The following is a 22,014-nucleotide window of genomic DNA, read 5'->3' on the forward strand; positions in this document are numbered from 1 at the left end:
CAGAGCCACCCAGACACCCCCTGAATTGTGTATTTTACGTGGGTGAATTATATGGCATGTGAATTATATCTTATTAAAACTGCTATTTTAAAAAATGCCATCTATGGGGTGCCTGGCTAGCTCAGTAGATACAGCATGTGACTTTTTGTATCTCAAGGTTGTGAGTTCGAGCCCCACTTGAGGGATAGAGTTTACTTTAAAAAAAAAAAAACAAAACAACTGTGCCTGGCCTACGGTAGAGGCTGAAATAAAAGTTTGTTTTTTTTTTTTTCTCTTTCCTCTTCCCCAAACTTCCCTACCCAGGTTATCCCTGAAAGAATTGTTAGGTTATTTCACCTCTGACAGGACTTTTACCCACCACCGTCTAGGTGATCAGGGTTTTCTCTCTCCAGACACATGTCATACCCTTTAGACTTTGCCCTTCCTTTTTTCGATACCCGCTGGCCACCAATCAGCAAAGGAATTTCCCAGGATAGGACAGGCTTTGCTAGCACTCATTTGATTGCTAAGGAAGCAGCCACACAGACTAGCTTAAAACAGCTTTATCCCCCAGGCTCTACAGGGACTGCTTCTGTGGACCCTTCTCCCTGGGGTCACTTCACAGTTTGAGCTGGAGACTTCCATGACTCATGCCTGCCTCACCTTCACCTCTCTTTCCATTTCTCCCCCCAGCTCCCTTCCTGACTAAATGCTCTTTCTGTCTGGACATCAGGTAGGCCCACTGGTAAAAACTTACTTAAAGTTGAATACAACAACCACCACCAGTAAATATTAATTTCTTCACAACTGCCTAAAACTTGATCGGACAATGTTTCCCTGAGTCTGTAATTTACCAAGATCTCCCTGAATCAGTTCTGTTGTTGACTTGGTGTTAGACTTTGGGCTTTGCTCATCTGTAAAGAGAGGTGAGTGGAAGGTAAATGGAGTCCAGATTCTCTGAGGATCCTCCAGTTCTTAGGTTTCATCTTCACCTACTTGCAAACTTTTCTAACAGCGACTCGTAACAGCTGATCATACCGCTGCCTGTATGTTACTTCCGATTTTTATAGCATTGGTGCCAGATGGGAGAGCCTTGGAACTCATGTTGAAAGCAAGGAGATGAGGGCAGGAATAAGAACCTGGGATCTGTTCTCTCGGTGCATCTGTTGTCACCCAACCCCACTCTGGAGCGAGCACAAAGCCAGGTGACCATGAGCCCTTGGTGTGGTTATTCATGTTATTGTAATATGAACCACCAGGGCCAAGCATAGTGCTAAGAACTTCACAAGCATTATTTTATTTAATCCTCAATATAATCCTAATGTTACTTCTCATGTTATAGACAACAAACTGAGGCACAGATGGGTTAAGACCCTAGCCCAAGGGCAACCAGCTGGTAAAATAGCTGTCTAGGATTGGTACCCGGAGATGCTAAATCCTTAAGGCAAATGTTTGCATGTCTGAGGATTAATGTCCATTCTGATGATCCTATGTCCATCTGAAAAGGGCTTCTCAAATGGGTTTATGTTTGGGAAGGAGAATAGGTGTTATGACTCTTGATACTCAGAGTGGGACCCAAATAGTCACTCAGTAGCAGGCAAGCAGGCAATCCTAACATCTGTTGGCAAGATGCCTGGAATGCGGGGGTCTCCAGCCTTTCTGTATATTTTTTAATGCTTATTAATTTATTTTGAGACCAAAAGCGAGTGAGCGGGGGAGGACCAGAGAGAGAGAGAGAGAGAGAGAGGGAGGAGCAGAGAGAGAGGAGAGAGAGAATCAATCCCAAGCAGTCTCCATGCTGTCAGCACAGAGCCGGACCTGGGTCTCAAACCCACAAACCTTGAGATCATAACCTGAGCCGAAATAAGAGTTGGACACTCAACTGACTAAGCCACTCAGGCGCCCCCTCCAGCCTTTCTTGAGTGATGAAATTGCAGTCTGGTTTGAGTTTTGAAAATATCATTGCAACTAAGTAACTAACATACTCTTCTTTAGAATCCTGTTCTGGTGGCCCCAAATGAACCCAGAGTCTTTTGTGTCCAGGTAAAGCTTGGAAAGCAGAAACTTTAAAATACTTGAACCATTTGAAGCAGGGCCTCAAGTCAAGTTGTTGCCATAAAAGCATAAATATTGGGACCCAGAAGATACTAAGGGAAAAAAAAAAAAAGACGAAATTTCATTTGCTGTAGAGATGCTCGTAAAAGCAAAGCCAGCCCATCTCTGGCCAGGGCCCAAGAAGATAAAAATGTACATAAAGGGTAACAGAGGAAAGGTGATGACATGTCATTAGATTTAGGTCACTCGAGCCTGGGAATTACCTGAGAGGCATAGGTTTGCGTAAAAGCCTGGTAAATGGGAGAATCACTGAACCTTGAGCTAGGGGGAGAAAAAACAAAACAATGGTTCAAAATCATTCAATTTAGTAATTTTGTGACAGAAGAAAGGAGACTCGCTCAGAGAGTGAGGTGATTTCCTGAAGGTCATGGATCTGAAGAGAGGCAGTGGCAGAGCCAGAAGTGGTGGCCAGGCCTCCTTCGGGCTCTATTGCTAGCAGCTACCCACCAGGCTGACCAGGGGAAGCCTGGGAATAAGTAAGGAGGAAAGGACAAAGCATCCTCGGGGACCAGTAAACACAGAAGAGTAGCCACAGAAGGAGAAGGGTTGTGTGGAAGCAAAGTGCCATAGGAGGTTGAAAAGGTAGGTGATTTAAAGCCCTTCTAGGCCTTGGACTGGAGCCGGAAGTTATTGGGAGGAATCTGGGAGATTCACGCTTGACGAAGGAGTGAGGTCAAAAGGGGGAGGAAAAATCTTACTCTGGTGAAACTGTGCAGGCTGCCTTTGAGGAGGGATATTTTAAGGCAGGGAGGCCAGTGAGGATACTGCGGAGGAAGGTGTGTACATGGGGCGCCTGGGTGGCTCAGTCAGTCAAGTCCTTGATTTAGGCTCAGATCACGATCTCACAGTTCATGAGTTTGAGCCCTGAGTCTGGTCCCTCGCTGACAGTGTGGAGCCTGCTTGGGATTCTCTCTCTCTCCCTCTGTCTCTCTGCCCCTCCCCCACTTACTCCTATCTCTCTCTCAGAATAAATAAAAATAAACTAAAAGAAAAAAAAAAAGAAGGCGTGTGCTAGAAGTCCTTTTACTTCTTAAATATACGAGAGAGACAGAGAGAGAGAGACGGAGAGGTCTCAGCCTCACGCTCAGCTAGAATTCAGACTTGTTGGGACATGTCTGATGAGTGGTTTGGGCTGCCTTCCAGAAGAATGACTTCTAAACCCCTTGAGGAATTTCCAGATGGTCCGTTTCCATCCTCCCCCGCCCACCTGCCTGCCTCCGGTGGAATGAGTCCACTTTACCCCAGGCACTCAAATGTACGAAGAGGTCTATTGATGGTACATTGTGAACGAGGGAACAAGTGGCAACTGCCCAGTGCCCCCTCTCGCCCAGCCCAGGGTGGGATTCCTCCCACCTGGACACTTGGAGCGGATTCTGTGCTCTTGGGCCCTCCCGCACCGAGCCTCAGCTGCATGACCCTCCGTGTCTCCTGTCCCAGGAGAGCTGGTGGAGTCTTGGGACTCAGGGCGTCCTCAGAATGGGCTGGCAGTGTTCCATCAGCTGCAGACTGTGACCAGGGCCCGACCGTGGGTACCAGTTCCCCCAGCTCCACTCTGTAGATGCAGGCCTACCCCTGACTGGATGGTTCCCGAGAACGGAGGCCTGTCTCTCATTGGCTAATCTCCCCACCAACCGCGGGCCACCAGTCTGAAGAGCAGGGTCTATTTATGAATGGCATAAGTGTTTCTAGCTTTCTTAGGGAAGCAATTTAACAAATCAGTACATTTTTTGAGCAATTGTTAGGTTAAATAAGCACAACTGATGAGATGTAATTATAAACTTGGGTTCTCTCTCTTGTTAACCGTTTAAATTCAGTGGGGCTGTAGGATTGCTGCACCTGGATAAAAATTGAGACAGTCCCCATAATTTTCTTGGTTTTTTTTTTTCCTTTATTTTTTAATGTTTACTTTTGAGCGAGAGAGAGACGGAGTGCAAGCAGGGGAGGGGCAGAAAGAGAGGGAGACACAGAATCTGAAGCAGGCTCCAGGCTCTGAGCTCTCAGCATAGAGCCCGAAGGGGGCCTCAAACCAAATTGCGAGATCATGACCTGAGCCGAAGTCGGACGCTTAACCGACTGAGCCACCCCGGCACCCCTCTTTTTTTCTTTTTTCTTTCTTTCTTTCTTTTTTTTTTTTTTTTTAAGATTTTTAAAATTACGTTTAAGTAATCTCTACCCCTAATTTGGGGCTCGAACTTACAACTCTGAGATCAAGAGTTGCACACTCTACTGATGGAGACAGCCAGGTCCCCCTCCTGGGGCACAAAAAATTGTAGTCTGTGTTCACCCTAAATCTGAATATAGATGCAATTCGGTGACGAAATATTTATATAATCATTAACATTCCAAATATGATGTAAAATTAAGGCTTTTCCCCTGTCCTTTAGGTCAGGTTGGACATACGTGGTCAGCAACCCTTTTGTCCCTCCTCTCCCAGCTTTCTGGCTGTGGTTTCTGATGCTTACAGTGTTGGAATGGACAGAAGCAGGAAAGTTTCCACTTGATTGGTCCTGGCATGGGGATCTGGCGTTGGTGTTCTCTGCACTTGGCAGGTGTTTTAAGCAGATACTTTTATGTGCTTTATATCCCTCTCTGTCTTAATCAGTTAGGGCCACTATAACAGAGTACCAATGGGTGAGTTATAAACAACAGAAATTTCACACAGTTCTAGAGGCGAGAAGTCTGAGATCAGGGCGCCAGCAGGGGCAGGTTCTGGTGAGAGCACTCTTCTGGGTTTCAGACTGCTGACCAGTCTCACTGTATCCTCAAGTGGCAGAAAGACAGAGAGCTAGCTCCTTGGCCTCTTCTTATGAGGACACTAATCCCATTCATGAGGGCTCCACCCTCATGACCTAACTACATCTCAGAGGCCCCACCTCCAAAATACCATCACATCCTAGGTAGAATTTCAACATAAGAATTTGGGTGGGGGGCTCCTGGGTGGCTCAGTGGGTTAAGCGTCCGACTCTTGATCTGGGCTCAGGTCATGATCTCACGGTTCATAGTTTGAGTCCCCCCTCTCCCCCACCCTGTCTTTGAGCCCCTCGTCAGGCTCTGCGCTGACATCAAGGAGCCTGCTTGGAATTCTCTCTCTCTCTCTGTGTCTCTCTCTATCCCTACCCCAATCATGCTTACTCTCTCTTTCTCTCTAAATAAATAGGTGAACTTAAAATTAAAAAAAAAAAAAAAGAATTTGTAGGGGACACATTTCGTTCGTAACACCCCCATTGCTGGGGACCTCTCACCTCTGGTTCTCTTCCTTTGGGTGATGCATTTACCTCTGGTTCATTGCTTACTGCTTTATCCATCCTTAGAAATCCAGCCATACCTCCAGGTTCCTGCTGAAATCTCTTTGCCCTTCTCGGCTGCCCTCTTAGATAGCACCTTTGACTCTCCCAGGCCAACCATTTCTCTTACTCACAGCTCTTCTTCTGCCCCAACAACTGTGAGGATAGCTACTTCCCAAGTATAACCCCTACTGTGCCTCTTGCCATTTTGGTTTCTCAGACTTGACACCTGTGAGATGGGGGTGGAAAGGAACTCACAGCACAGCTTTCTCCAAAGAAACTCTCATCTAAAATCTTACTCTCAGCTTGTTTATACCTTAAATACTCTTTGCCACTTACTTTGTAAATCCTGGTCTAACACTTCACTTTGGAAATTGGTATTTCTTGTGCTTCGACTAAAGCTTCTATTTTAATTCATCAATTTATTTATTTATTTATTTATTTATTTATTTATTCATAATATAATTTGTCAAATTGGTTTCCATAAAACACCCAGTTAAAGCTCCTATTTTAACATCTGATTTTGTTTCATCTAAGACACGTCTTGAACCAAAATGCTTCTCTTATCTGAATCCTGAGCATTAATATGATATTTACTTCTACTTAAAATTTTTTTTTTCATCTTGATAAGTGTACTCTTCAATCCCCATCATCTACTTCCCCCGCCCCTCCACCCACCTCCCCTCTGGTAACCATCAGTTTTGTTCTCTACAGTGAAGAGTCTGTTTCTTGGTTTCTCTCTCTCTCTCTCTCTCTCCCTTGGCTCATGCATTTACCTCTATTTTTCAAGCAAAGGATACTGTCTACCATTTGGATTTATTTCCCCAGCTCCACCCTTATAGATCCAAATCTGGATTATAGTGTTCTAGTGAGAGAAGGGGGCTCTAATTTAAAAGAGAGAGAGAGAGGCAGCACTTCAACCAAACTGTAAGGCCCTTGGAGGGAACACTTGTATGGTCCTCTAACTCTGGAGGAGAGTTGCTCTCCCTCTCGGATTTCTAGCATCTCTGGGATGTGGCGAGAGGTGATAGAGAAGTGGCAAAGGGAAACGTCTTCAACCGAAGACTGAGACACTGCTGGGGATTCCCTGCAGGAACAGGCATGAGCAAAAAGCATTCAGAAACGTAGGGCATATATGACCTTGAGCAAGTTAATTCTCTAAGCCTTGGTTTCCACCTCTGTGGGATGAGAATAAGACTCTCTGTGTCGCTGAGAGCCAAGAGCCTATGAAGTGCATCTGAAGTTGAGAAGTGGGTCACGAGTGTCCAGAATTGGTATCGACAGTTAGACTCGATTTAGTCTCCCATCTCAGACCGTGTGGACCTTGAAAGTCAGGGCCCATGTCAAACTGTTTTCCTTCTGTCTCAATGGGAGCACAATTTACTGGATGGAATTGTGGTGCTGTTGGCCTGGATGTTTGTGGCGTGGATTTGCTCTACAGAGCCACATGTTTCTTTCCCGTGTGCTCTCCATCAGGCCGAACCTGCAGAAAGTGAGTGAAGGACCAGTAATTACCCCAGCTTCATCACATCCCAGAAAACCCACTCCAAAGCCCCTTTAATGATTGATGTGATTACTTTGTTTCCTTTTCCAAGATATTTTTTGAAATGTTGAGCCCAATTCTCTTTGCTTCTGCTTTTGCTGCAACTCAAGGTGTATTTCCCGAGTTTCTTTGCTTTTCCCCCTATTCTCTTAATAATGTTCTTTTTACCTTCACCTGCCTCTGGGTTTTTAGCGTGCCCTGTGACCTGTATTCATTTGCTCAGACAGGGGTGTGGAGAAAGCGTAGGCCAGGAAATCCCAGCAACCTCCAGCTAATGCACAGAGTCTTTAGTTTGGTGATTACTACAATTGTTGCCTCGTGGAACAGTGAGCCATTAGCTGGTTCTCACCCCCCTATTAGTATTACCCTGTAATTTAATCACAATTAGACTCCTAGAAACACAGACATAGAAAACAAGTGGGCAAAGGAGGGAGATGGCAGAAAGCAACAGCAGCCAGGGGTTCCAGTCGAAGGCACTGTTTTCAGAGGGTGCAGGGCCAGAGAAGAGGGAGGTTAGGGCTCAGAATGAGGTAACTGGGCAAATGATTAAAGGGACTTCACGTTTTACTCCTTGGTATTGGGGTTGGGGTCTACGGGGGCATTGATCTGATGGACTAGGCTGAGCTGGGCTTGTTTGACAGCAATGGGGATTGAAAGAGGTCTTAAGAAGTGACCCCACGTCCCCTTCACCTTCTCTCCTTGGAATCTGTGGGAGGAAGGTCTCAGAGAGGACCCCCAGAGGAGGTGTTTCTTTGTCTCATCTGGCTTCCTCTCTTGGGGCCCAAAGCAAGCTCTTGAATATATGTTGAAACCAACCTTCTTTCTGAGGGGCTCACAGAGATGTGGAGATACCATTCCCATTGGCTGTGTCCTACCGGGAAGTCTGGATGTAGGCAGTGGACACAACCAGGGCTAGAAGTAGGAGGCATCGTGAGGTAGAGGAGATTTGAGGAGGGTGTCCTTAGACCTTTCCACAGTACTGCTGTCCTACTTAAGCCTCAGAAACCTGGAGTGCAGTGTAGAATGGAGGAAGCCCAGTATTGAGCCCCCAGATGACAAGGAAACTATTATATCACACTCTGACGTGGATTGATCCAGGAAGAAAAGAACCAAGTGTGCAAGTTCAGCGCAGCCCTGTCCCCTCATTCTTAAATAAGAGCAGCCGCCTTTGGCCAAAGTCAAGTTGCACAGTTGACTGAGGGCACGATGAAGATATGGCAGCGGGCAGGGGGAAGGGTGACTGGAGCAAGGCAGGTGAGCAAGAAGCTGGGAGCCCAAACATGTGTGAGCAAAATTATAAAATGCCTCGGAGGCCTCCCAGTTCCCTTTACCCTACCTCTCCTCTTACAGTTAGGATCCAGTCTTCCTACAAATCCACTAATGTGTTTAATAACTGAATATCCTCAAGGGTATTAAGAGAAGTTTCTGGTACTCCAGAACGTTCTGGAAGTCCAAGGCTCCTTTCCCCAAATCAGGAGGCAAGACCTGGGTGCATGGGAAAGAGGACTTCTTCCTTCTGACTCTCTTGGTATCAAATTCTCCAGTTCTCATGGTAAACTTGCGATCCCAAGTTGGAGGCTTTCCAGGACAGTTCTAGTTTTAAATATTGTATCCTATTGTCCTCACAAGTACTTGTGAGGCCACATGCCCTGATTTTGTTATGGAAAAAAACTGTAAGTACGGTCCTAGCTCAGAGCATTTCCTGTCCAGCTGAGTCTACATAAATCTTGCCCTTCCCTGGCACCTAGGCATAGTGGCGTTTGTTTAGCAGACTCGCTGGAATCCCAGCTTAAGGAAACATTAGCTTGCAGGTTGGTGTAGGAACAAACCTCCCGTTTTTTGAAGCTTGATTCCGAAGCCCCCCAAAATGGATGCAAAAGCCCACCCTCATTATGGATGACGATTAAGACTTGTTTTCACCTGTAAACCTCAGATGTGGTCATGTGGCTTTCAGCTTTTCAGAATTCTCTCTCCCCCTGGCTCCCTGATACAAGTCCCTTTAATAGAGAACAGAGCCTTTTACTCTCTAACGAGAGACGAGAGTTAACTGGCCTCTTCCTTCTGGGGCACCGTTCTTCACACCAAAGGTTTCAACCCAAGGTTGGGTCATGAAATCAATTTAGTGGGTCCTGACCTTTGGCAACACTTCAAAACTCTATCTAAAAATGGATATAGAGGGGCGCCTGGGTGGCTCAGTCAGTTAAGCGGCCGACTTCGGCTCAGGTCATGATCTCACGGTCCGTGAGTTCGGGCCCCGCGTCGGGCTCCGTGCTGACAGCTCAGAGCCTGGAGCCTGTTTCAGATTCTGTGTCTCCCTCTCTCTGACCCTCCCCTGTTCATGCTCTGTCTCTCCCTGTCTCAAGGATAAATAAAACATTAAAAAAAATAAATAAAAATGGATATAGATATAGCTCTACATATAGATGTGGGTGCAGAATGGAAGGGAGAAGGGAAAGGAACACATTAGTACACACACTTGATTCGGGTAAGTACGGCTTCATGAAACGTTTGTTTCTGTTTTATCTACCTGTATGCATATGTATGTGTGTCTTACATGTGGGTCACTATGTAAAATGTAGTTTTTCCCTGTGAGTCACAGTAAGAAAGTTGGAGACCACTCTCCTAGGAGAGGTCACCTTGACACTGAAACCGCTAAGGCAGACCGCCCCGAGAGCTGGTTCCACCGGGAAGGCAGAAAGAGTAGCAAGCTGCCCAGCACCTGTGTGGGAGGAGCCTGGCCAAGGGCAGGGGGACAGAGGGTGCAGGAGGAGAGAGGAAAGGGCCTGAGCCAAAGCCCACTCCTCGTCACTGTCACCTCCGCCAGAGCAGCCAGGATGCACTGAGTGCCAACAGCGCCCCAGGCGCTCCGCCAAGTGGCTTAAGTGAATTATCCTTTTCAAGTCTTACCACATCCCCTAAGGGAGATGAGTACTGTCCTTACCATCCCCATTTTTTTTTTCTATTTTTAGATTTTTTAAAGTTATGTCGATGCCCAAACACAGGGCTCGAACTCACAATTCAGATCAAATGCTCTACTGATTGAGCCAGCCAGGTGACCCTACCACCCCCATTTTAGAGATGAGGAAACTGAGGCTCAGGAGGCTCAATAACTTGCCTGAAGACACAAAGCTTGTGCCTAGCAGACAAAACTTGGTCTCACACCCGGGTGTGCCCAATTTTTCAGCCCACGCTCTCTTGCAATCAGAGCGGGCGGTTCTCTCTGGCCTGAGGAAGGGGTCTGGTATTGGCCCGGTATCAATGATCAAGTTCTGCCAGCCAGGGGCCTTGCCTGTGGGCGCAGGGCAGGCGGGGCCAGGGCGTGAAGGAGCTCAGGCTTGGGAGCCCCGGGGCCAGGGGCTGGTGGCTGCGAGGGTGGCGGAGCCCTCCCCCAGCCCCGCTCCTGCTGGCAGTAGGCTGCAGCTTTGCCGCCGCAGAAATCGCTGCTAATTATAACCAAACAATGAGCAATCACAGCCTGCTGGCGGTTAAGCTCTCGTTAGAGGTCTGGCAGGCTTTTCATTAGAACCTCCCGGCGGCCTGAAGGCGGCGGCAGGAACTCTGGGCTCCAGCTCCCTCCTCCCCTCCTCCCTTCCTCCCAGCCTGGGCCCCCGGTTGCAGTGGGGCTTAAGCTAGCTCCTGCCCCGTGTGGGTGCTGTGTTCAGTGCTGCAGGGCGTACCGGAGGCAGAACTTTGCTCTTGGCTTCAGTGAGTTCACCGTCCCCCCAGCAGTCTTGTGATAGGAATCAAAAAAAGCCAGGCCCACTTGAGCCTGGCAGAGAAGAGAAAGGTTTTGGAAAGTTTTGTGTCCTTGGCCGCTTCTATCTTGAGGGCCTTTCTTGGATGCTGCGAAAATTTATTTTCTGCTGTTCAATAATGTGGAGCACAAAAGTGCTTGCTCTGGGTAAAGGATGTCTAGTGGTGCTCATTTCTACAGCACGTCCCAGGGAGAGGGACTCTCAGAATTTTGGGAAGTGTAAAGTGGGGTCAATAAAAGAGACACATGGAGGCGCCCGGGTGGCTCAGTCGGTTGAGTGTCCTACTCTTGGTTTTGGCTCAGGTCAGGTCAGGTCATGATCTCGTGGTACACGTGGGACTGAGCCCTGCATTGGGCTCTGCACAGAGTGCGGGGAGCCTGCTTGGGATTCTCTTTCGCCCTCTCTCTCTCTGCCCCTCCCCCGCTTGCACTCTTTCGCAAAATAAATAAACATTAAAAAAAAAAAAAAAAGACACACATGAAGTCATTATAGGCCTTGGAACCCAGAAGAATTCCTCAGATGCCTAATTTGAGGGCTCAGGACTTTGGGAAGGGTGTGAGGGAACAGACAGCCCCAGATGGTGAAGCATCTGCTTCTGGTTGGGGGGAAATTTACGCTGTTATCCGGTCCTGGGCTGAATTGTGGACAGGTGGATCTTTGGCCAAACTTCAAAGTAGACCAGGTTTATCTTTGGCCCCTTCATCCCCCTCTTACCTTTCCTGGTATCTAACTTCCCTCAGGTGTGCACTGGGGACCATTCTCCCTGCCTCCATATTAGGGCTTCCTTGTCCGCTATCAACCAATCACGCAGGTCTCAGCTGAAAATTCATCAAGATATTCTCCCTCTGGGGAACCATCATGGATGTTCGGGATACTCGGGTCCCATTCCCCGAGGAATCTGTAATGCCTCCCTAGCAGAACACCTGCCCAGAGCTGTGTAGCATGGTACATATTTACGGGGTGAATGAAGGAACATCTGAGAGGGACATGTGAGGGCCTCTGGTCCTCATTTTGCAGGTGAAGATCTAAGGCCCAGAGCTGGGCGACCAGCTGTCTCCATTTACCTGGGACTGAAGGGATTTCAGGACATGGGATTTCCACTTTTAAAACCAAACTAGTTGGTCACCTTGTCAGCAGCGGTGATAAGTAAACCAATGTGGGCAGAGTAGGAAGCCAACAGGAATTGGCTGGATTTTGTTCATTAGAAAGATGGGAAGCACCAGAGAGAAGCCTGTGGGAAGGCAATTCTTTTTTTTTTTTTTAATGTTTATTTATTTTTGAGAGAGAGAGAGAGAGACAGAACTTGAGCAGGGAAGGGGCAGAGAGAGAGGGAGACACAGAAGCAGGCTCCTGAGCTGTTAACACAGAGCCAACATGAAGCTGGAACTCATGAACCACAAGATCATGACCTAAGCCAAAGTCAAATGTTTGACTGAGCTGCTCAGGTGCCCTAGGAAGACAATTCTTAAAAGAAGAAATAGATGCAGCCAATAAACACACAAAAAAGTCTTACTGGTAATATCAAAATACAAACTAAAGCAATTTTCATCTATGTGTTAAAGATTTTAAAATATATGAACACCTTGGGAAACTGGAAGTCTCACTCATTGCTGATAGAAATATAAACTGTTTTGATTTTTTTAAAAATATTTTAAGTAATCTCTACACCCAATGTGGGGCTCAAACTCACTGCCCTGAGATCAAGAGTCACATGTTCCATGGGTGCCAGCCAGGCACCCCTAAACTGTTTTGATCTTTCTGGAGGGCAATTTGGTGTCAGGTAAAAAAAAAAAAAAATGTCTTTAAGATAGCCATGCCCTTTGACCATAGAATTCTATGTCTTAAAATCTGGTCTGAAGGAAATAGAGATATAATCAAAGTCTTGGGTACGAGGATGCTTATTTATTCACGATGGCTTCATAATAAAGTCAAGTTGGAGGCAACCTAAAATTTCCTCGTAGGAAACCAAATTATTAAAAAAAAAATTCCTCTTCATTTTTAAGCAAAGCAATTCAACTCCCCTTTTGCCTTGCCCTCAACTTCCAGCTTATGTCCAAAAGCCCGTATTTTAGACTCAGACAATTGTTTCTTAAAGAGGAATTTTGTCATCGGCCAGTACAATATTTTTTTTTAGCCACTCAGAGCTTGTACCACTCACATAGACTCTTCTGCCCCTTGGTGTAGTTACTCTGATCAGAGCATTTTTCGTTGTAAATAACAGAAACAAACTCAGACTATCTCAAGAAGAAAAAGGAGGAGGAAGGGGAGAAGGGGGAGAGAGGCAGGGGAGGGGGAGGAGAAAGAACGGTAGCAGGGAGGGTTTGCCTAAAATCCTCTGCGTAGGCTGCATTTCCAATAGGTTGTCTCTTTCTCTCATTTAACATAATTCTGAGTTTGAGTCCCTAACTCTGGCCCTTATTGGCTCTGTGCCCATAAAGTTACTTAACCTCTCTGTGCCTTAGTGGCTTCATCTGTAACAAGGGATTACTGATACCTTATACAGCATTTACTACATGGCGGGCTGTGGTATAATAAATAAGTACCTGGTTGTGGCACAGAGCTCCTAAAAACCATGGAATTTCCCGAGTGATAGGAGTGTGTTATGTTATTCCTAATGAGCCCTTTCTGACCACTTCTGAGTTTATGCTGAGATGGCTCAGGGTGGGGCCCCTAGATAGCTTCAGGATGGAGGCTGGCCACCACCAGTAAGACTAACAGGTATGATTAGAGTAAGGAACTTTCAGCTCCACCTCCCAATTTTCAGAGAGGGAGGAGGACTAGAGATTGTTCAGGATCAAAACTCTTGAACAGTAAACTTTGAAGAACTTCTTGGTTGGTGAATGCACCATGTACGGGAAGCATGGTGCACCCCAACTCCACAGGGACAGAGGCACTTGCATTGGGATCCTTCTGGATCCACTCTATGAATCTCTTCATCTGACCGTTCATTTGTATTCTTTATAATGAACCAACAAAGCATTCTCCTAAGTTCTGTGAGTCATTTTAGGAAATTACTGAACTTCAGCGGGCATTGTGGGAACTCCCAAGTTTGTAGTCATCTGGGCAGAAGTGTGGAAAGTCTGGGCACCCCATTCACCGTTGGCATTTGAAGTGGGGGCAGTCTTGTGGGACTGAGCCCTTTAACCTGTGGGATCTGATGTTAACTGCATGTTGATAGTGTAAGAATTGAATTGTTGTACACCCAGGTGCTGTTGGAGAATTGGTTTGTGTCAGAAAAAAAAACCCACACAAGCACTGTCTAAACATGAAGTGTTAGCTCAGTTAGTCCTTTTTTTTAATGTTTATTTATTTATTTTGAGAGAGAGTGCCCATGAGCTGGGGAGGGGCAGACAGCAGGAGGGAGAGAGAGAATCCCAAGCAAGCTCCTCAATGTCAGTGCAGAGCCTGACACAGAGCTCAATCCCGTGAACCATGAGATCATGACCTGAGCCGAAATCAAGAGTTGGATGCTTAATCAACTGAGCCACCCAGGCACCCCACTCAGTCCTTTTAACAACCCTCTGAGATATGTACTATTATCTGGTTGTTTGTGAGTGTGTGTGTCTGTCCTCAAATCCTCTGTTTCTCCTCCTCTTCTATCAAGCTTTTTCGCAACCTTGGCTGTGCACTTGGCTCCTTAGTAGCCACTTCAGTACTAACACCACAACCCTTCCCCCAGACTCTCAGACTACAACCTGAAATGTCCCTTTGAGTCCCACCTGCTGTCAAGTTCTGCCCCCTGCTACTACCCTCTTCCTCATTACTCCCCATTCATTGAAGACCTTACGCCTGGTTCACTGTGTTTCTCTCCATGCCTATACTCGGTATCATCCTGGTCCCTTCAGCATCTCTTGAATGATCTTTCCAACATTTTGCCTCTCTGCTAATTAATCTTCTTGCCACCAAAGATCTTTCTTTTCCCTCTCACCTGAGTCACCTCCTTCCATCATCTCATCCTAGATCTTGTCACCAGCATCAGCTGTGCCATGTCCAAAATCTCCATTTTGAGTCACTATTTTCTGGCCAGTACCTCATATCTGTTCAGTTGCTTCCCATTCCTACATTTCCCTACCCACTCAGGGACTTCTTCCAATCAGTGATTCACAATAAACACATTTGCACATACCCTTGTCCTTTGTAATATTAAGATATGTCTTCAGGTTCTCTGACAATTGTTTAGACTTCCTCGTGCTGCCATAATGAAGTATCATAGACTGGATGGCTTCTACAACAGAAATGTATTTTCTTGCCATTCTGGAGGCTAGAAGTCTAAGGTCAAAGTTCTAGCCAGTTCAGTTTCTGGTAAAGGCTCTCTTCTTGACTTGCAGATGGTCACCTTCTTGCTATGTCCTCACATAGCTTTTCCTTCTTGTGTGCACATGGAGGAAGCAAGCAAGCAAGCTCTCTGTGTCTCTTCTTATACGGACACTAATCCTATCAGATCAGGCCCCACTTTCATGACCCCATATAACCTTAATAACTTCCTTAGAGACTTCATCTCCAAATACAGCCACACTGGGGGGTAGAGAGTCTATGTATGAATTTTGGGGAGACACAAACATTCAGTCCATAACAATACTCCTCTCTTCAAAAGGTGGAGTCAAATTCTCCTCCCCTTGAACATGGATTGGTCTTGGTGACTTGCTTCTAAGGAATGGAATGTGGCAAAAGTAATGCAAAGTGACCCAAGTCAAGGTCATAAAAGGACAGCTTCTGCTTAGTCCTTCTTTGGATTGCTCGTTCTGCAGGAAGCCATATGTCAGGTTGTGAGGACACTCGAGCACCCTTTGGAGAGGAACTGAGTCTGATTGCCAACAACCACCCCATGACTCTGCTAGTCATGAGTGTACTATCTTGGTAGCAGATTCTCCAACCCAGTCAAGCTTTCAGATGACTGCAGCCCAGTTAACATCTTGGCTGCAGCCTTATTACAGATGCCAAGCCAGAACTGCTCAGCCAAGCTGCTTCCAGATTCCAAGTTGTGTCTCAAAGAAACTATGAGATAGTAAATGTCTATTGTTTTAAGCTACTAAGTGTTGGGATAATTTGTTTAACAGCAATTGATAACTGCAACCATCTTGACCTTTTTCCCTCCCAACCTAGAAGTAGCAAAACCCCGACATGGGTCAAATCTTTTACCTCTTCCACACCTGCACCCCAGCTGCTGAATGTGGTGAAAGGTATCCCTTTAAACTCATAAACTTTAACCTCAGGAGGACCACATGCTGCCCAGCAATCCTATAATCTGTCCCTGAGGAAGTCATTGTCCTTGGGATAACTGAGTCTTACTCCTCCCTTCTCAGGCCCTCACACAACTCCCCCTGCTTCTCATTTTTCAGCCCTTGATATTATCTTTTCCTCACTGAGAAAACAGAAACTGGGGTCGGGGTTGGGGGACAATCATTATCTTCCCACCACCCAAAATACCAACCTTCCTGATTCAGGCTCTCATAATCTGCCTTCCCTCCTCTTATGATGAATGAACAATCCATGTGTCTGAGGCCAGGCCCTTCCCTTGTTCACTAGATCCCTTCCCTTCTTGCTTATTAAAAGGTGTCAATCCAGTAATTCTCTGCATTCTCATCTGCATTGTTAAATTTTCTCTCTACTGGATCATTCCCATCAGCAACTAATGGGACATAATTCTCATCTTTAAAAAAAGAAATCCTTGGCTCTACCTTCCCCCTTTAGTTACTTCATCATTTTTCTGCTAACCATTCATAGCGAAACTTAAAAAAAAGTTTTTAAGGCTTGTACTGTGTTGGGGCACCTAGCTGGCTTAGTTGGAGGAACATGCAACTCTTGATCTCAGGGTCCTGAGTTCAAGCCCCACATTGGGTGTTGAGATTAGTTAAATAAAAAATGAAAACAAAACCAAAAACACTTGTGCTGTTTTTATCTCCTCCCCTCCTATTCTCCATCACACATCATCCAATCAGGCTTGTTCCCCTTACCATGACAGTGAAACCACATTTATCAAGGTTCCCAATGTGCTGACAAATTCAACAGTTGGTACTGTGTTCTTATTTGACCCATCAGCAGCAATTTCTGTCATTTGATCACTGCCCTCCTAGAAATACTTTCTTTAGGTGCTTTCAGACACCCTAGTCTACCAATTTTCCTCCTACTTTACCAGCTGTTTCTTGTCAATTTTCTTTTCTTGGTTCCCTTGTCCCCTTTCACTAGCCCTAAGATTGGAATACCCTGGGGCTTAGCTCTTAGATGTCCTCTTCCCTCTTCTCTTCCCTGCCCTTCCCCTCTCCTCTCCTTCCTTCCTTCCTTTGGGATGGCCTGATCTAGTCCCACGGCTTTAAGCACCATCTACACACAGTAAGATCCCCTCGTTATATCTCTCACCCAGAGCCTCTCTCCTGAGCCAGGATGATTAAAAGGCAAAGCGTGTCTTCAGCTTCCTCCCTTTAGAGCACATTTCTCCCCACCTCTCTGCACTTCCTCTTTCTTCTGATATCCAGTTTATTCATACTCAAGTGTAACTGATAGGATTACAATGCTAACTAGCGCTCAGCACAGTGCCTTGCACATAATGGAAATATTAATCAAATGTAACTCAATTGCTCCTTTCAGGAAACAATATTTACATCCGGCCTAAAGGCAAAGTTACGCCTCTCTACTGATGAAATTTCAGATATGGGTGGGTATGGTTTCTTCCTAATCAGGCCTGGGATGGACAAGGAGGATGTGTGTGGATTTTTGTCGATCGCTGACTCAGTCTTTCTGTAGGAGGTACTCGGTGTTTCTCTCTCTTTTATGGTCTTGCTGTGATCAGGAGAAGGTTGAGAGCAGCAAAGCCACACACTGAATTTTAGTGGTTGCTGCCTGGTTGTGGCAGTCCATCATTAGATCGCAGTAGTGACAAGCTTTGGATTCTTTTTCCACTTGGCTTTTCAGAGAGACATTGTTCTTCAACCACAGACTAAGCCCTTAACTTGGCCCAAAATGGTGGATAATCCAGTCCAAAGATGCAAGTTAGACCTTGACACTTGACTGAATCATTTTTGTAAGTTTCACATGTTAGATCCTCCATGAAAAAAAAAAAAAGTATAATCCTCTCTCCCTTCCCTCTCTACTTTACATTGATAAGATGAGACTCAGTGAGGTGACAATGCCGTGGAGGTCAGGGGCACACTTAGGTAGTGAGCAGGCTTGGATGAAAGAGCTGTTCATAGGGCTCAGGGAAACAGCAATGGGGAGAAAGCAAGGGAAGGTGGTAATGAGTTCCAGGAACCAGAAACAATAGGGAACCATTGCCACCTCTAGGCTGAGGGGCAGTTGGGGAGTAGTGACAAGACCCCAGGGGTAGCTGCAGCTGGGAGAGGGCCTGGGACGGGAGCCTTGGCCAACCATCAGCTCACCAGGGTAGGATCTGGCAGAATAAATACCCTGACCTCCTTCTCCTTCCCATCTCTTGTCAATGCCTCTCAGTGGTCAAAGACAACCAGAAACCAGAGGACGAGAAAGCCTCTTGGTATGGATCACCAGCTCAGCCTCCTGGATCTCAGAGCAGGGTGGACACAGCTGGAGAGTGGAGAAGGAGAGGCCAGTGGAGATTATTCTGCAGACTTTTTCTGAAAAATAACTCCTGGTGTCGAAGCTATTATAAGGTAATATTCTCAAGATGGATGGTTTATGACCCCTGTCCCCACTAACAAAAACAACTAAAGCTGATGTTCTACTTCAGGATGGGGTATGTGATTGTTAATTTTATGTGTCAACTTGATTAGGCTGAGAGATGACAAGATAGCTGGTAAAACATTTCTGGGAGTGTCTGTGAGGATGTTTCTGGAAGAGCATCAGTAGACTGAGTAAAGAAGATCCACCCTCACCAATGTGGGCTTTCATCATCAAATTCTTTGAGGGCCCAAATAGAACAAAATGATGGAGGACGGGTGGATTCTCTCTCTCTCTCTCTCTCTCTCTCTCTCTTTACTTAGTAATCTCTATACCCAACATGGAGCTCAAACTCACAACCCTTAGATCAAGAGTCACATGTTCTACCAACTGAGCCAACCAGGCACCTCTCCCTCTCTCTTTTTGAGCTAGATTTTATCTATATTTTCCTGCCCTTGGACACAGGAGTTCTTGGTTCTCAGGCCTTCAGGCTTGACCTGAATTATACCACCAGCTTTCCTGCTTCTCCAGCTTGTAGATGGCAGATCATGGATTTCTTGTCCTTTATAACCATGTGAGCAATTCCTTTAATAAAAATCTTATATGTATCTGTCTATATCCTATTGATTCTGTTTCTCTGGAGAACCTTAATACACACTATGAGAATAATCTATGCATATGTGAGCCTGGAAGTCTGTTCCCCAATAATGCTTATGTGACAGGACAAGATTTATTAAAGTGTGAGTATTCTACAGAGAGTTCTGTGTTAATAACTTTGATATCCAGATCTTCTCAGATGTAGAATTGGGGTAATGGGTGTGAAGAGAGACTGGAGGAAAAGAGGAAGGAACTGACACAAGAGGCTAACTTGACTGACCTCCATAATTAAGAGCTCGGAAAGAAGGGAGACATTTGGGTGCTGGAGAGACTATGGGAGATTTTGACGTGTAAAAGGCCCTTGAGTAGCTATCTATGTGACAGAATTAAGGAGGACAAAAGGGGGCTTCAGACCAACTTTGCAAAGTGTTTATATCTTTTCAAAAGACATTAATAAATAATTAGAATTCCTTTTGAAATGACTTTCAGTTGCTGAACCATATTTCTTTATATGAGTGTCTGAGCAGAGCCAGGGCCCACACAGAGCCCGTAATTTTATTGGAGTTATACTAAAATACCTTCTGGATGGTATTGGCAAGTGAGGACTGGTCAGAAACCACTCCACACACCATGATCTCTATGCTCTGAGCAGTTGCACACAAGCCTGGAATCTTCTGAGGACCCAGCTTCCTCCAAACTGTTGCTCCTTACATATGGAAGGGATGACAGTTTGACTCTTTCTGGGGCCAAAGAGGGTAAACACGTTGTTCATGATCACCCAAAAGCTTAAAGGAGAAAGGAGGCCCATCTCAGGCCTCTGAACCCCTGTGTGGCCTGCATTCTGCTCAGCTGACTGGCTGTAGATTGTGTTTCCTTCCCTTTCTCTAGAAAATGAAAATCCATTCCCCCTTACCTCCTTGAGAAGGTCCATGCTCTTGTCAAGGGGCCAAGTGTGGGACAAGACTGGAGCCTTAGCATTTATAAAATCATTTCTTTTGAGTTATTAATCTCTCTCTGGAAAGCAGTTTGAATTGTGTAAGGGTGGGGGGGCCAAGCCCAAGGACCTGAGGTCTGAGCAATGAGGCATGCCGTTTATACTATGTTCTGAATTTCCCAGCCATGCAGTCCTGCATCATCAGAGGCTCTAATCAGGATGGGATGTTTCCCAATGTAGGCTAATAGGATGTGGGAGACACTGACTGAGGGGTTCTGGAAAGAAGCTTCCATTTTCTTTCATGGGTACTGTCAAAAAAGCAGCTTGCTCTCTCTCCCAAGTAGGAATGAGGGTGCGTACAGTTTTGGTTGCTGCTGGCAAGACCACATTGCAACCTTGAAGGCTGGAAGTTTTTGGATGAGGTTGATGCCACGGAGGAGGATGGAGAGACCAAAAGCAAGCAAGCAAATGAACAAAAACAGCTCAGAGCAGATGGATCTCACCTGGATGGGCAAAAAGTCCAGCCACCTTGAAATTTTTTATTGTCATGGACCAATAGATTCCCTTTATTGGTTACGCCAGTCTGAGCTGTGTTTTCTGTCATCGTAGTAAAGACCATCCATCCTCCTGATACCTTATGGCAGCTTAGACCCTGTGCTGCAGGATCAGGAACAAGGAGGCATTGTCTGGGTCTGAGAAGATTCTGTTCAACGCAGGTGATGTGTCACTGTGTCACTGGGTTTTAACTCTTTCGTGGGGAGGGAGGGGAGGTCACTCAGGTTCATCTCACGGCTTGTGGTGAGGGGCGAGAAGTCAGACACTCAGCCAAGGCCCAGCTGAAAGGATGCCTCATGTGCTTGAATGTGACCCTCTAGAAGCTCAGAGGTCTTGGGCTGCCAGAGCCACGTGGGGCAGGGGTTGTTTACGAGGGATTCCTTGGACTCCTAGAGGGTCCATGGAAAGACATCAGGAAGTCCATGAAACCCTGAAACCGTAGGGGGAATTTTTGTGAGCACATTTTCACCAGGTTTTCAAAAGGAAATAATCACTGCTCTATGTTTAAGTAGTACAAAGCCCTCTTTATAAACCCCCTTGTTTGGGTTTCCCCTTGTCATAAAGCAGAGGAGTGACTCCTCTTCCTTCTTTCTCCCCAGAACTGATGAACATCGGAGAGATTATAGATGGTAGATAAACCCATTAGATGGAAAAATCATGCTTCAGTGATCAAGGACTGTGCCAAGCTATTAGGAGAGGTGAGCAGAGCACATGTCCTGGAGTGAGAAAGTCCATCTGGAAGTGAAGGCAGACATAAGCTAAGGTGAAGGACAGTGATGAACACCAGACCTGCCTTCTCTGTAGGGCATCCGGGGACATGGATACCCATGAATGTGTATCAGTGCATGCCATGTGCCATGTGTGTATGGGAAAACAACTAATTTTGCAATGTCAGCTGGTTTTCAACGGGCATTTCTGTAACACTGCCTCATATGGGCCATGGGAACTGGGTGTTTCCCCCAGGTTCAGAGAGTGCAGGGCCCAGGGTCCCTCAATAAACGGCGATGCTGTTACTCAAATTCAGGTGTTCTGTTTTCTCTTCTGGTGCTCTATGCTTTCTGTCAGTGGTTTCTAAACCTGACTGATCAACGCGGAAACTTGGGCTCTGCTCCAGCCCTAGAAATGCCGATTCAGTATGTCCAGGGCAAGGCCTGGGCACCTGCATTTTTGGAAGTATTCCCAGGTGAATACGAACATCACTTAGGTTTTGGGAACAACTGCTGTATATAAAGAGCACTGTGTGTGTGTGTGTGTGTGTGTGTGTGTGTGCGCGCGCGCACGCGCGCTTCTATATATGCACACGGTGTATCCAATAGGCAGGCCTAACAAACTGTAAAATAGGTAACATTTCTTGGATGCCTCTCATCCACTTTTTTAGGGCTCTTCTATCCTTTAGCCATTTTTCCTGATGCCTCATGGTTCTTTTGCTAACCCCTCATCAGATGGCAGCTTAGTCCTTTTAGGGGTTGGTGCATTGTCATAGTAGACTCTTAGGGATGGATAATCACCCAAGTTCAAAAGTAGTAAATCTCTAATGATAGAATTTCAGGCTTTGGAACAGGCAAATGGGTGTGAGAGATGTCTTAGGGAGGGAGGCATCTTACCGTGCTGTGTGGTGGTTGT

The 22,014-nt window shown here is 46.1% G+C and overlaps 1 long non-coding RNA gene across 1 annotated transcript in view; it reads right to left on the reverse strand.

Annotated features, from left to right (window-relative positions):
• Positions 1 to 6,514: 6,514 nt before the first annotated feature.
• The window catches only part of LOC128774199 (uncharacterized), a 33,727-nt gene continuing 18,227 nt past the window's right edge, over positions 6,515 to 22,014 (reverse strand). Inside the window, exon 4 of the long non-coding RNA XR_008418664.1 lies at positions 6,515 to 6,861. This is a non-coding gene — a long non-coding RNA (uncharacterized LOC128774199). The remainder of the gene's footprint in view (positions 6,862 to 22,014) is intronic.

The sequence above is a fragment of the Panthera pardus genome, unplaced genomic scaffold (assembly GCF_024362965.1).
Source record: "Panthera pardus isolate Hobbes unplaced genomic scaffold, ASM2436296v1 HiC_scaffold_3, whole genome shotgun sequence".
Classification (NCBI taxonomy): Eukaryota; Metazoa; Chordata; class Mammalia; order Carnivora; family Felidae; genus Panthera; species Panthera pardus.